This window comes from Oncorhynchus tshawytscha, linkage group LG26 (genome assembly GCF_018296145.1).
Source record: "Oncorhynchus tshawytscha isolate Ot180627B linkage group LG26, Otsh_v2.0, whole genome shotgun sequence".
Classification (NCBI taxonomy): Eukaryota; Metazoa; Chordata; class Actinopteri; order Salmoniformes; family Salmonidae; genus Oncorhynchus; species Oncorhynchus tshawytscha.
Window position 1 is genome coordinate 14884903 of NC_056454.1, and position 13648 is coordinate 14898550.

General features: G+C 42.6%; 1 protein-coding gene and 1 non-coding gene across 6 annotated transcripts in view; both read left to right on the forward strand.

Moving 5' to 3' along the window:
• Positions 1–13648, forward strand: part of LOC112225240 (rap guanine nucleotide exchange factor 4) — a 54881-nt gene that overhangs the window by 19814 nt on the left and 21419 nt on the right. Inside the window, exons 1-2 of one of the 5 annotated variants that reach the window (XM_024388999.2) lie at positions 51–254; positions 374–534. The exons of the other annotated variants lie outside the window; for them this stretch is intronic. The gene's annotated coding sequence lies outside the window, so the exon portion shown is untranslated. Of the gene's footprint in view, positions 1–50; positions 255–373; positions 535–13648 lie in introns of those variants that run through there. 5 annotated transcript variants of the gene reach the window in all.
• LOC112225698 lies at positions 4331–4385 on the forward strand. Its single transcript, XR_002949642.1, has one exon. It is a non-coding gene; the product is annotated as a U7 small nuclear RNA (small nuclear RNA).

Here is a 13648-nt window from a genome sequence, read left to right on the forward strand (position 1 = left end):
CACTCTGCTGGGCAAAGGGAGGCTGGGCTCAACTCACTCTGCTCTGCTTTGAGAGAGGGATGGAGGCTGGAGCACCAGGACTGGACCACACTAACAACCAGGGGATGTGGGGGGGGCGTTTAGACCAGTTACTGACACAGGGACTTTGAAAGGTTGAGTCTATTACTGGGACTGTGGAAGAAAGGAATCGTGTCTTTTTAAGATAACTATACAGTAACAGTTGTCTGCACATGGGACAGTGTGAACACTTTTAGGTGAGTCTTGCTTTATCAAGCGTCTGTGTAATGCTAATGTGGGGCTTAAAAATGGGATGATCTTCTATACGTTAACACATTGTAATACATAATTTGACAACATCTTATCATTTGTACAGAAACGTATCACAAGGATAATGTGCATAACTATAATGTTTTGGATACTTGAAATGTCCCTGTTTGGTGAGATCCTAAAGCTGAAGAACTTGAACTGAAACTCTTGGGAGGGGCTTCCCCGAATTCTTTTCCAAGCAGCCTGAAGTCTGCCAGTCAGTAGAAGGTATGTACTAGTTTATAAAACGTCTTGAGAGCAGGCAGCAGTTTGTATTATGCATGTTATGTAATCTGACGTGAATTATTCAACATACAAGTGTGCATCCATGCATAATGATGCGCAGAGTGCCAAATGTACTCATGACCTGTGAATTTAGTAATGTGACATGTTATATTTTTGTGTTTCTGGATTTTAAGATCCACTATTGGATCCCATAGCGTTCATTTAGAAATTATTCTGTATAATTTGAACAAATGCATAGTCATTTTTGAAGCATTATAGTATTTTAACACATGTATTTATAGAAAAATGAACATAGACAAGTCATAAGGGTTGGAGAGGTGAAGTGGATCATGTGTGTGTGTTTGTGAACAACAGTGCGCATCAGTTTGTCAGAGTGGATGTGGCAGATCAGATAGTAGTTGCCCAGACCTCCCACTTCTCCCCCCAGAGGGAAAGCACGTGAGAATGGACACATCTGTCATTGCAGACTCCATTGATAAAGCCTTTGTTTGTATGGAGGGTTAAGTGATGGTTATGGCGAGTCACAGAGTTATAGTTTCACTCCTCTTATGAGTGTATTATCACATAGATATGGGGCTTTTTGGGTCTGTGTTTATACTTGACATGTCACTATTTAATTGCGTTGGATAGTTTTTGCACAATATGATACGGTAGTCTGGGTTTGTGGGTTGGATTCACTTCTCCACAGTAATTTGCGTTCCCTTCTCCCAGACTCAAATCCCAGGTAACTAACTAACTTGATCTGGTTCGATCATGTCCTCCTATTCAGAGAACAGCTGTGTTGTTTCCTGTGTATGCCTTTAATTCCTTTCATTAACTCAAAGTAAATCCACTCGAACAATGTTTCTAATCATAACCTCCTAAGCCTACTGCTCTGATGGGATCACAAACGGTTTCATTATTTAAATCAGGCAAAGAGCATTTTGACTATTAAACCTTGGTTTTGGCTGTTGCCTTGTCGTAAAACGGTCTTTAAGGATTTCTGAACAGGGATTGCCCCCAAAGACTGCATTTACTTTGAATGGTGACCGCTAATCCTGTTGACTGCTTTGTTGGAGGTTAAACTGGATTCTGGATTAGACATCAGTGACTGACCCTTCTATAGATCGACTACAGGATTATCTGAACGAACAGCGGAGACGGAAAGCAATATGGAGTTTTATTAAATAGTTTGGGGTATGGCCTCGTTTCCAATGAATGCTCCTCGGAGCCAGATGCTGATTACAGGTAGCCCTTTGCTGGGCAGCTGGCATCAAAACCCCCCGCTGGGGGAAAGGAGTTCCAATGACGGGGCTTAAGGTTGTTATAGCTGGTGGTGGTGGGGAGGAAGATGGTCGTCAACAACTGTTGCTAAAAAAACAGCAAGAGAGAGAACAAGGGTATGTTGACATATAAATATACCCCAAGATATATGCCCATTGGTTGGGAGGAAGGTGATAATTACAAGAGTGAGCCCATGCAGTAGATTGAACAGCAATGATCGTGCCGTGCTTAGAGGTCTATTGGGAAAATAGGTGAATGACCTTCCATACATGGCTAATAGGAAAGAAGAGAAGAAGCAAGATGCTATGCTGATGTATTCATTCCCACTATGCCCATATAATAGGAAACTAAGTGATTGAGGTTGTGCTTACTTGATGAAGTTAAACGAGCGTTCAGAGCGGCCTTCCTGATTGAGCTATCGTAAACGACATTACCCCAACATGACAGTCCTATTTGCGTCTGACGAAAGTCATATTTAACGTGAAAACCATTTAGCATCTTGAAATTCTTATCGTCTTCTGAACGATCATCTGCTGAACCTTGCACCTCGTGTCTGACACTGTGGGAGGTGGGATGGATAGGTTTTTGCATGTGATTCATGCAAACCTTTGACCCCTATCTCCTCAATCTGACCTAGCCGAAATACGGTAGTGCTCCTAATGTACAGCAGAAAGCCTCTTTCAGTGAAGTCATACAGTAGGGCTGGCTAGGTAATCTGACACGGTGATTAGGACACTTCCTTTGATACCGTGGTAGTTGTGTCAGCCAGGCCGTCAATGAAGCTCTGTTGGCCTGTCATGCCCTGTTGCATCAAATCTTTGATGGTTGGCTTGTTGTGTAGTGGCACACACTTTCATATGAATAATGTGGTTTATCTATATGGTGTGAACGAGGCTTGCGGTTTTGACCGGCATGATGTAATGTTGAAAGACGCAAAACTTTACCAGTAGTTCCGTTGTTTTGAACTGGAATGGTCTCGTTTAAATGGACCAACCATTATGTGAAACCATTACCCGCAACAGACAGAGCTGATCATAGTGTCTTTCCAACCCTGATCATTCTGCAGTAGTTGGTATGTGAAAAATGAATTGATACTGTCCATTTAATCCTCTGTGAGTTGATATAATGGAGGCTAATTTGAGAGATCATTCTAATGGATATTGCAGTTGTGAAGAGCTCTTTGTAATTACAGAGCTGGATCTCTGTTGATGGAATTTGGGCTCTAATAAAATGAAGGGGTTAGAGTGACAAGAAAATAGGGAAATGGGCGAGAGTCCATTGCATTGTCGGGAACAGTCTATTTTTCAGTTGGTCCACAACTCCTACTGTGTTACTGTAAGATGAGCTGAGATAGAGTGTCTAAAGGCTTCCTTCCATACGCTTCGGTTCGGCTGGCGCCTAGCCAAACTCATCTAGGGCAACAGATAGAGCGTGCTCGCAGACTCCCTTAAAAGACATTCGCTTGAAAAACGAGAACAAAAACAGTGACAATAGTTTTGTTTATCCACGGTAGCCACTTCCTCACAATAGTCAGAACCAATCTAAGATAACTCAGGAAAGTTATCATTACTTTTTAGCCGCAAAAGTGTACACCTAAGTATTTGGATGCAGTATTTCTCAAGTGAAAAAATGTGCATGAAAATGAGTCGCTGAATGACAACAAACACTTTATTGAAGAATCACTACTGTTGACCAATGACCGATGTAGGGGTGTAGACTTCGGCTACCGAAATTCGCCTGCCTCGAAAACAATGTGTGTGCACGAACAGCTGGAAAAAAACCTTGCCGAAGACTAAAACGATCAAAATGTTGTCATTATACAGTATATGCTGAAACTGTAATGAACTGTTTCGTATGGGAAGCATGCAGATGCCTTTACTGAGCTGATGAATACATTTTCTACCCCCTGTTTTCACAGATGAAGAACAATCAAATATACTGTACATTATATTTGATGTTGTATCTATATTCCTTTTGTCAGGAGAGCATATTTTAAGGCTAACCTGGCAAAATAAATCATTGATCATGTATTTGATTGTTCCTCATCAGCATTGCTAAAAGCTTCCTATAGAAGCAAGTGCAGTAGGTCACAGGGGGAGAGTGTCGCTTTGTGTAAATGTAGTGTTTTCTGACACGCCTCCCACATAACAAAATACTACAGTTTACTATAGAATACTACAGTTCTTACTGTAGAATTCTGTAGTAAACTGTAATATACTGTAGGATACTATACTACACACTGTAGTATCCCTCAATCATGTGTAGTATTTTGTAAATACACTACAGTCCACAACAACACTTTTCTTAACGATAGTAAATACTACAGTATTTAATTTGTATGTAGTACACCCTGCCCATTCCCCTCCTCCATATCCCAATTTGTGCCACCCGTAAGTGAGAAACCTACGTGCGGAGTATAGACCATATATTGTGTTCCCTATGGTTATAGAAAATAGCAGAAGCTCTGAACTCTCCGTTCAGAACCCAGTCCTACTTACAGTAGCTACAGGTTATGGAACATTTGCTCTTTTAGTATTTCTCCAGTAGGTTTCCTCACAGAGAAAGCCCCCCACTTCTATGTCAAAGACAATAAAACAAAAAACACTTGAATAAATACTACAGTAATGTCCCCAAAAACACTACAGTGAATACTTAGCTATGGTATATTGACCATATACCACACGCCCTCGTGCCTTATAATTATACCGCACTACAGTTGGCAAGAACACTATAGTAAATACTACAGTATAACACTGCAGTAATTAAGATAGTATATACTATTTTTTTTACTACAGTATTTATACTAGAGTAAACTGTAAATACTACAGTATACTAAAGAATATTACAGTAAATTATTCAGTATTCACTGTAATGTTTTTGAGAAATACCTACCATAGTATACACTATAGTATTTTTTAAATGTGGGCACTAATCCCCATCTAAAATAACACCCTCACCCACCCTCCAACACCCCGCACTTTCTCCATCAGCCAGTACCTCTGGGGAGAGACTTATTGGTCCAGTAGGGTCATTTAAGTGTTGAAGGCATCTCATGTGCACTGAATGCTTATTTGTTGCTCAGTTTAAGTGCTCCTCTCAAGCCCAAGCCATTTCATTTTCAACAAAGAAAGATGGGCATGTTTACAGTAACTGATCCTGGAGGCTTTTTTTCTATTTACATTGAATAATTGATCGAAAAAGCATGCTGTTATATGCTTTTGCAGACAAATGTGATGATTAGGTCAGTTCTGAGATTGAATACATGCTGACATACAATGTAAGTCTCATGGTTTATGATACAATTTTTGCTCATATCTTGGTAACTCTCAAAGTGCATAGAGTTTTGGATTACAGTAAGGGAAATGCTTTTAAAATCGGAAGTCATTGAGACATTTTCAAAAGGCTTCCTAATTGGGGGGAAAAGCTGTTTGCTTTTTTTTTTTGAGGGGGTCTTGAAGTGATTAGCTCTGGGTAGAATTGAATTTAGAATTGGACCTCTGGGAGCAAACTGACATCTGGTAACAAATGACTGTCGGTTTGGCTTTCATTTGGTCTGTAGTGACCAAAAATACAAAGGATGGCAGGCAGCATTAATATGTTGCTAAATGCTCCTTAACCAGCTTCTACGGAGCCCCACCGTTCATTTAGGCACTTAGCCCATTGTATTATGCGAATGTCCATTGACCTGTTGTTGAAAGCCCTTTACCACATGTTGTTATAGGGTATTGATTTAACAGTGATCCATTCCAGGAATGCTAATGCTCCCACAATAGTATATGCATTGGTTGAAGCTCAATGTGAAATTCAAAATCTCCCTACTATCATACAGTAGCTAAGCCAATGTGACACCAATGATGATGATCATTTGCAAATCAATTTGATTGGAGGTACATAACACACTCCCCTCCTCTCAACATGAGCTGCCCGGGCGTTACTGAGAACCACATACCGAATTTTTAACAGGGTCATTAGCATTAGTAAAAAAAAAAAGAAGCAATTTCTTGCCTGACCTAGCTCGATATATTCGGTTAAGAACAAGACTATAGCGTCTATAAAGTGACCATTAGACTTGCCACCTTTCGGAATCAATAAATTTGTAGGGGCAACAGGTTTGATTACATTTTTAATTTGTCACTCTCATGTGCTCATTTCTGTCCATTAAGAACCAGAGATGTGCTACCCTTTTGTGGCATTTCTGACAATGCTAACATCTTTTCAGCCAAATCTCAGAGTCCTAAAACCGGACCAAAACAATTGGGTTGCACAGCAACAGTGCTAGTAGCTAGTTAACACCAGTCGGATGAGAGGCAAGGCACAAGCAAAGGAAGCTAGCTATATTTTTCACATGGCTGAAGTCACCTGTGTAAACTGTTGGCCTTGACAGTTGTGTGTAATCAGAGCACAAACAAATAAGATAGCAAACATCCTTGGCTGCTAGCCAGTAACGTTAGCTAGCTAGCTACAAGCCTTAAATAAAATAAAACAAGTATTTATTTAACCTTTATTTAACTAGGCAAGTCAGTTAAATAAACTTTCTTCCACAAAGCACAGCTAGCTAGCTAGTAGGTAAAGTTAGTCAACACCATACTTTGGGAAACTGCCATGCTGCTAATGTATAATAGAAGCAATGAGCATTGCTCATCTAACGCTAACGTTACTCCATACACTAGTCAATCTGGCTTGCCTAGCAATGTAGCGAGCTAACATTACAGCCCTTACTTTATGCATTTATTCAGTACTCTCACTCCTCTGTCAGTGCAATTGTCTTCTTGTTATTATAATCCAGATTTGCTCTGACTGATTGACACAGTGTCAAGTTGATTTTCAATGTATTCCTGAAAACCTGAAGTCGCCATCCAAGTAAAAATAGCCAAGGGAGTGCGGGTGCACCCAGGTTAAACAACACAAACATAATTTCTTGCTTGCGTTACCTTTGCGCAATCAAAAGAAAAAGCCATTCTTGCTTACTTGGTTAGCTATGTGACTGTTTTCAACACATCAACTTTTTTAGGATAGGGGGCAGCATTCGGAATTTTGGATGAAAAGCGTTCCCAAAGTAAACTGCCTGCTACTCAGGCCCAGAAGCTAGGATATGCATGTAATGGTAGATTTGGATAGAACACACTCTAAAGTTTCCAAAACTGTTAAAATAATGTATGTGAGTATAACAGATCTGAAATGGCAGGCGAAAACCTGAGGAAAATCCATCCAGGAAGTGCTATTATTTTGAAATGGGTGTTTTTCTATTGAAAGTCTATCCACCATATAAATGGTTATGACCCAGATTGCGTTCCCTATGGCTTCCACTAGCTGTGAACAGTCTTTAGACATTGTTTCAGGCCTTTATTCTGAAAAATGAGAGCGAATGAGCAGTTTCTTTGAGAGGCCAGTGGAAAGTCCCCAACCTGTTTGGTGCGCAATCCCAAGAGCGCGCCTTTCGTTGTTTTTCTTTTATAATGACGACGCTATTGTCCGGTTGAAATATTATCGATTACTTAGGCTAAAAACAACCTGAGAATTGATTCTAAACATCGTTTGACATGTTTCTATGAACTTTACGGATACTATTTGGAATTTTCGTCTGCCTCTTGTGACCGCATTTGAGCCATTGGATTACTGAACAAAACGCGCCAACAAAATGGAGGTTTTTGGATATAAAGAGGGACTTTATCGAACAAAACAAACATTTATTGTGTAACTGGGAGTCTTCTGAGGGCAACCATACAAAGATCATCAAAGGTAAGTGATTAATTTTATTGCTATTTCTGACTTTCGTGACTAGTCTACTTGGCTGGTAACTGTATGTAATGTTTTGTCTGCTGAGCGCTGTCCTCAGACAATCGCATGGTTTGCTTTCGCCGTAAAGCATTTGTGAAATCTGACACAGCGGCTGGATTAACAACAAGTTAAGCTTTATTTTGATGTATTGCACTTGTGATTTCATGTAAGTTAAATATTTATAGTAATTTAATTTGAATTTGGCGCTCTGTAATTTCACCAGAAGTTGTCGAGGTGGGACGCTAGCGTCCTAATACATAAGAAGTTTTAACCAAGCAAGAAAACATTCAATTAGTACTGAGTGAATGAACAACATCAAACACTTCCTGTCATCACCAGACTGTCCATTTAAATAGTGACAAGATAATGCGTTCATGGCAGGGTTTGGAGCGTAACGTTAGCATCTTAAGGTCTTGGGTTCGCCTCTGCGAGGAGACATTTTGACCATTTTCTTTCATGTATAGCTTTGACACCCCCCTCTCCCGATACACACACACTGGCCCGCACGTTGTGTGCTTATTTTCAATTATTAGGTGGCTCTTAAAAGAGCATCGTTGAGTGGCAATGGACAAGGACTGTGGTGTGCGTACTACTGCGCGTTTCTTGCCAATAGTGTGGGACTGCCCCCCCCCCACCATCGTCAACATAACTCCGGGAAAGCAGTGGCCGACAGGCGGGGGCAAAGAACACTGTCTATTGATTTCTTGCTATCGTTAGCTAGCTAGCTACTTATCCCACCTTCTGTGTACTGGAGTACTAGTTAGCTAGCTAACTAGCTAGCACCCAGTGTCTTTCACTGATGCCTGCCGAACACCTGCCCTTGCCGTCGTTAACAGAACTATGGGAAAAGTGCTCTACAGGCGGGGGCCAAGGACACTGTCTACCATTGTCCCTAGCTAGCTACCAGGTTTGTCCCCCCCCCCGCCTCTTCTTCTCTTGGGTCTGTCTGCGGTTCGAATATTAAGCAACCTGCATACACATTGTTTGAAGTACAATAGACCAACATACAGTACCTTCAGGAAGTATTCAAACCCCTTTACTTTTTCCACATTTATTAGGTTACAGCCTTATTGGAAAATGTAATACATTTTTCCCCTCATCAATCTACACACAATACAGGTTTTTAGACATTTTTGCAAACTTATTAAAAATAAAAAACAGAAATATCACATTTACATAAGTATTCAGACCCTTTACTCAGTACTTTGTTGTTCTTCTCTGCAGATCCTCTCAAGCTCTGTCAGGTTGGATGGGGAGCATTGCTGCACAGCTATTTTCAGGTCTCTCCAGAGATGTTCTTTCGGGTTCAAGTCTGGGCTCTGGCTGGACCACTCAAGGACATTCAGAGTCCTGAAGCCACACCTGCGTTGTCTTGGCTGGGTGCTTAGGGTCGTTGTCCTGTTGGAAGGGGAACCTTCACCCCAGTCTGAGGTCCTGAGCGCTCTGGAGCAGGTTTTCATGAATGATCTCTCTGCACTTTGCTCCGTTCATCTTTGCCTCGATCTGGACTAGTCATATTCTGACAGAGAAGCAGAGCTCTACTACACTCTCCTTGATATTGAAGCTCTTCACATATAATTAAACATGCAAATGGTTTCATGCATTTTTTTTGATTATTTAAATGATATACACTGAGTGTACAAAACATTAGCTATGATCCCTTATTGATGTCACTTGTTAAATCCACTTCAATCAGTGTAAATGAAGGGAAGGAGATAGGTTGAAGAAGCATTTTTAAGCCTTGAGACAATTGAGACATGGGTTGTTGTACAGTATGTGTGCCATTCAGAGGATGCAACTCAATATTAGGCCTATACTGCATTGTTTGTTACATAATAGTCATGCTGCATGGCACAGCTACACTATAAGCCACTTATAGCCTTATAGTCATACGCTGATTCCTCCGAGCAGGTATTCCCAAACTGGCGTATGAGTACCCCCAGGGATAAGCGCAATGCAGTCGGGGGTACCCCAAATAAAAATGTAATTCACATTTTTAAACAGTCCATTTATATTTTCCAACGGGGCTATACATTTGGGTAAGGTTTTTTCTCGCCTGAGTAGCCTTGTTTCACTGCCAAAAATAAAATGAAACCATCTAGTTTTCAGTGAAATAACAACACAATGTCAAATACAGGTAGCCTAGTCAAATAATTAACATCCAATCACATTAACCGTTACTCTCTCATGGGAATTCCACCAACGGTCCGTATGTAGCCAAAAATAGCTGCTGCTCATTCTGTTTGCTCGGAAATTGATAAATGGTAAAAAAAATGTAAGTCCATAGAGACACATACCAGCTCTACTGGTAGTACTGCTACTACCAGCAGTACGACACCTGCACCTGTCGACAACACAAGTTGTTCTGCTTCCACGAGCACATCCAGTGCTAGCATCAGTAATTCTAAATTTGTTGTTAGCCCAGCTAGCATGGACACTGACAGTTGTGAATCTGATGCAGCCAAAGAGCTACTGCCCCTTTTACCCGGGAACACACAGACAGGGACATTGGACCATCGAAGAGGTGCAAATATGATGAGAACTATATTGATTTGTGGTTCACTTATATTGTAAGTAGTGCCTTTCCTCAGCCACGGTGTGTTATATGTTCAAAAATATTATCTCACAAGTCTATGAAACCTTCACTCTTTCACAGACATTTAGAAACAAAACATGCCAATTTGGAAAATAAGCCACAGGGGTTTTTTGAGCGAGAATTAAGACAACTTTTGAGTAGTAAGACATGTATAAAAGCAACAGATACCATTAAGAAGAATGGGCTAGAAGCGTCTTACATGGTGAGCTACCGAGTGGCTAGGACAGGCAAGTCCCATACTATTGTGGAGGACTTAATTCTTCCTGCTGCCGCGGATATGGCTGGAACAATGCTGGGGGTAAAGGCCAAAAAAACTATACAGACAATGCCTTCATCAAACAACACTGTTTCACAATACATCAATGACTTGGCAGGAGATGCTTTGAAACAATTACTGCTTCGTATACAAGCCAGTGAATTCTATGCGTTTACAGCCCTCTTTACGGCGGCGGTGCGGGACAGAGACCCCGCTCCACCTCCGGCTTGGCCCACTTAGGTGGTGCCTCTGGAGAAGGGACCCTCGCAGCGGGCCCCGGACAGGAGGGCGACTCTGGAAGCTCCCTCCGGACAGGAGGGCGACTCTGGCAGCTCCGGACAGGAGGGCGACTCTGGCAGCTCCGGACAGGAGGGCGACTCTGGCAGCTCCGGACAGGAGGGCGACTCTGGCAGCTCCGGACAGGAGGGCGACTCTGGCAGCTCCGGACAGGAGGGCGACTCTGGCAGCTCCGGACAGGACACAGGCACAGGACTCACCAGGCTGGGGAGACCTACTGGAGGCCTGGTCCGTGGAGGAGGCACAGGATAGACCGGGCTGTGGGGGAGCACTGGAGATCTGGTGCGTAGCCTTGACATCACTCTTCCACGCTGAATGCCCACTCTAGCCTGGCACGTGCGTGGAGCTGGAACATGCCGCACTGGGATCTCCTGGCGAACTGGGGAAACCGTGCCTAGAGCCGGAGCGGGATATCCTGGCCCGAGGAGATGCACTGGAGGTCTGGAGAGCAGGGCTGGCACCATCCGTCCTGGTTGGATCCTCACCCTAGCCCGGCAGATGCGGGGAGCTGGAATGTAGCGCACCGGGCTAAGAACGCGTACTGGAGATCTGTAGCGCCAAGCTGGCACAAGACGTGCAGGGCTGGGGAGGCGCACAGGAGGCCTGGTGCGTGGGGCTGGCACAGTCTTCACCAGACGGCTAGCATGCACCTCAGGACAAGCATGGAGAGCTGACTCAGATGACATCAAATCGAGGACACGCTCCATCGGGCGGATGTCGTGCCTCATGCACCAACACAGCAACTCTCTCATTACTCTCTCCTCCAATCTCCCCATCAACTCCTTCACTGTCTCTGCTTTGCTTCCTTCGCTCACCTCCAATTTCACCCTGACTGGCTCTGGTTCCATCCTCGGCTCCGCCAACCATCCCGTGTACCTCCCCCAAAATGTTTTTTATTGGGGCTGCCTCCCCTGGCCACGCTGCTTTGTCCTTTGGTGGTGGGTAGTTCTGTAACGATGCTCTTCCTGTGAATGACTGGACCAAGGCGCAGCGTGAGACGTGTTCATGATATTTATTTAAAACCAGAACACTAGAACAAAAAACAACAAAGAGGAAAACTAACAGTTCTGTAAGGAAACTAACTATACAGAAAACAACTACCCACAAAACCCATGTGGGCAAGAGCTACCTAAGTATGGTTCCCAATCAGAGACAACGATAGACAGCCGGTCCCTGATTGAGAACCATACCCGGCCAAAAACAAAGAAATACAAAAACATAGAAAAAGAACATAGAATGCCCACCCTAGTCACACCTTGGCCTAACCAAAATAGAGAATAAAAGCCTCTCTATGGCCAGGGCGTGACACACGACTGGTCTATCTGAGTGATGTTTTTTCTTTCCTGAATGATCTGAATCTAGGATTACTATATTCAATGTGCGGGACAAAATTGAGGCTATGATTAAGAAGTTGGAGCTCTTCTCTGCATTGTCGGAACTAGAAGCACAAGCATTTCGCTACACTCGCATTAACATCTGCTAACCATGTGTATGTGACAAATAAAATTTGATTTGATTTGATTTTGTCTGCATTAACAATGACAACACACAGGTCTTTCCATCATTGCATGATTTTTTAGTGTGATAATGAACTCAAGCTTATGGACAATGTCAAATGTGATATAGCGAAGCACCTGAGTGAGTTGGGTGTGCAATTACGCAGGTGCTTTCCCGAAACGGATGACACAAACAACTGGATTCGTTATCCCTATCATGCCCTGCCTCCAATCCACTTACCTATATTTGAACAAGAGAGCCTCATTGAAATTGCAACAAGCTGTTCTGTGAAAATCAAATTTAATCAGAAGCCACTGCCAGATTTCTGGATTGGGCTGCGCTCAGAGTATCCTGCCTTGGCAAATCGTGCTGCTAAGACACTGATGCCCTTTGCAACCACGTACCTATGTGAGAGTGGATTCTCGGCCCTCACTAGCTAAATAAAGGCACAGAGTGTGGAAAATTATTTAAGACTGAGACTCTCTCCAATACAACCAAATTGCAGAGTTATGTGCATTCTTTCAAGCACACCCTTCTAATTAGCCTGTGGTGAGTTATTAACAATTTTCGATAAACAAATAAGGTTTTATATGAATAATGGTTAAATAAAGAGCAACATTATGGATTATTATTATATTATTATTTGTGGCCTGTGTCATTAAAGCTCTTTGTCACTTCCCACACCCCGGGTTGTGACAGAAACTCACACACATTCTTATGTTTAATAAATGTATCGTGTAGTGTGTGTGTGTGGCAGGCTTACAATGATGTAAAAAAAAAATCTACATTTGAGAGTGTGCTGACCCTGGCGCTAGAGGATTCCAGCAGCTGGAGGTTGAGTGTTTGAAGGGGTGCGGGTCTATAAAAAGTTTGGGACCACTGAGGATCTCTCCACAGGTAGGATGAATGCGCTAATGCTTACAGACAGATATGGGTTGAGGCTAAAGCCAAGTAGTAGGAATCTGTGGAGCGTACATAGATAGGCCTAATCTACAGTACAGACAGAAACCACTTGATCCTAGCTGTGTGTGCCTGTGCTCTGGTGGGAGGGACTACACACTAGAATATCAATGCAGTGTAAAGAGACTTATTTTCAGAGGTTAGGACGCTTCCCTCTTGTGTGTGTGCATGTGTGAGTGTCTGTGTATGCGTTTTGTGTGTGGCTTGTTAAATCTTGGTGTAATCTGTTTGTAATGCCTTCTTATCTGTAAAGACCACAGATTGAGGCGATTTGATCAACTCGTAAGTCAACTACTCTCTGCCACAATCTGCTCATCCCCCAGTAATGCCATCATTAGTCAAATATGGCATGGAAAGCAAGCGTAGATAGTTGAACATTTGCCCCATGTCTCACCATTGATTCCTTACTGTGGTTTTGTAGCCTGTTGTCCTGTATACACGTTAGGCTA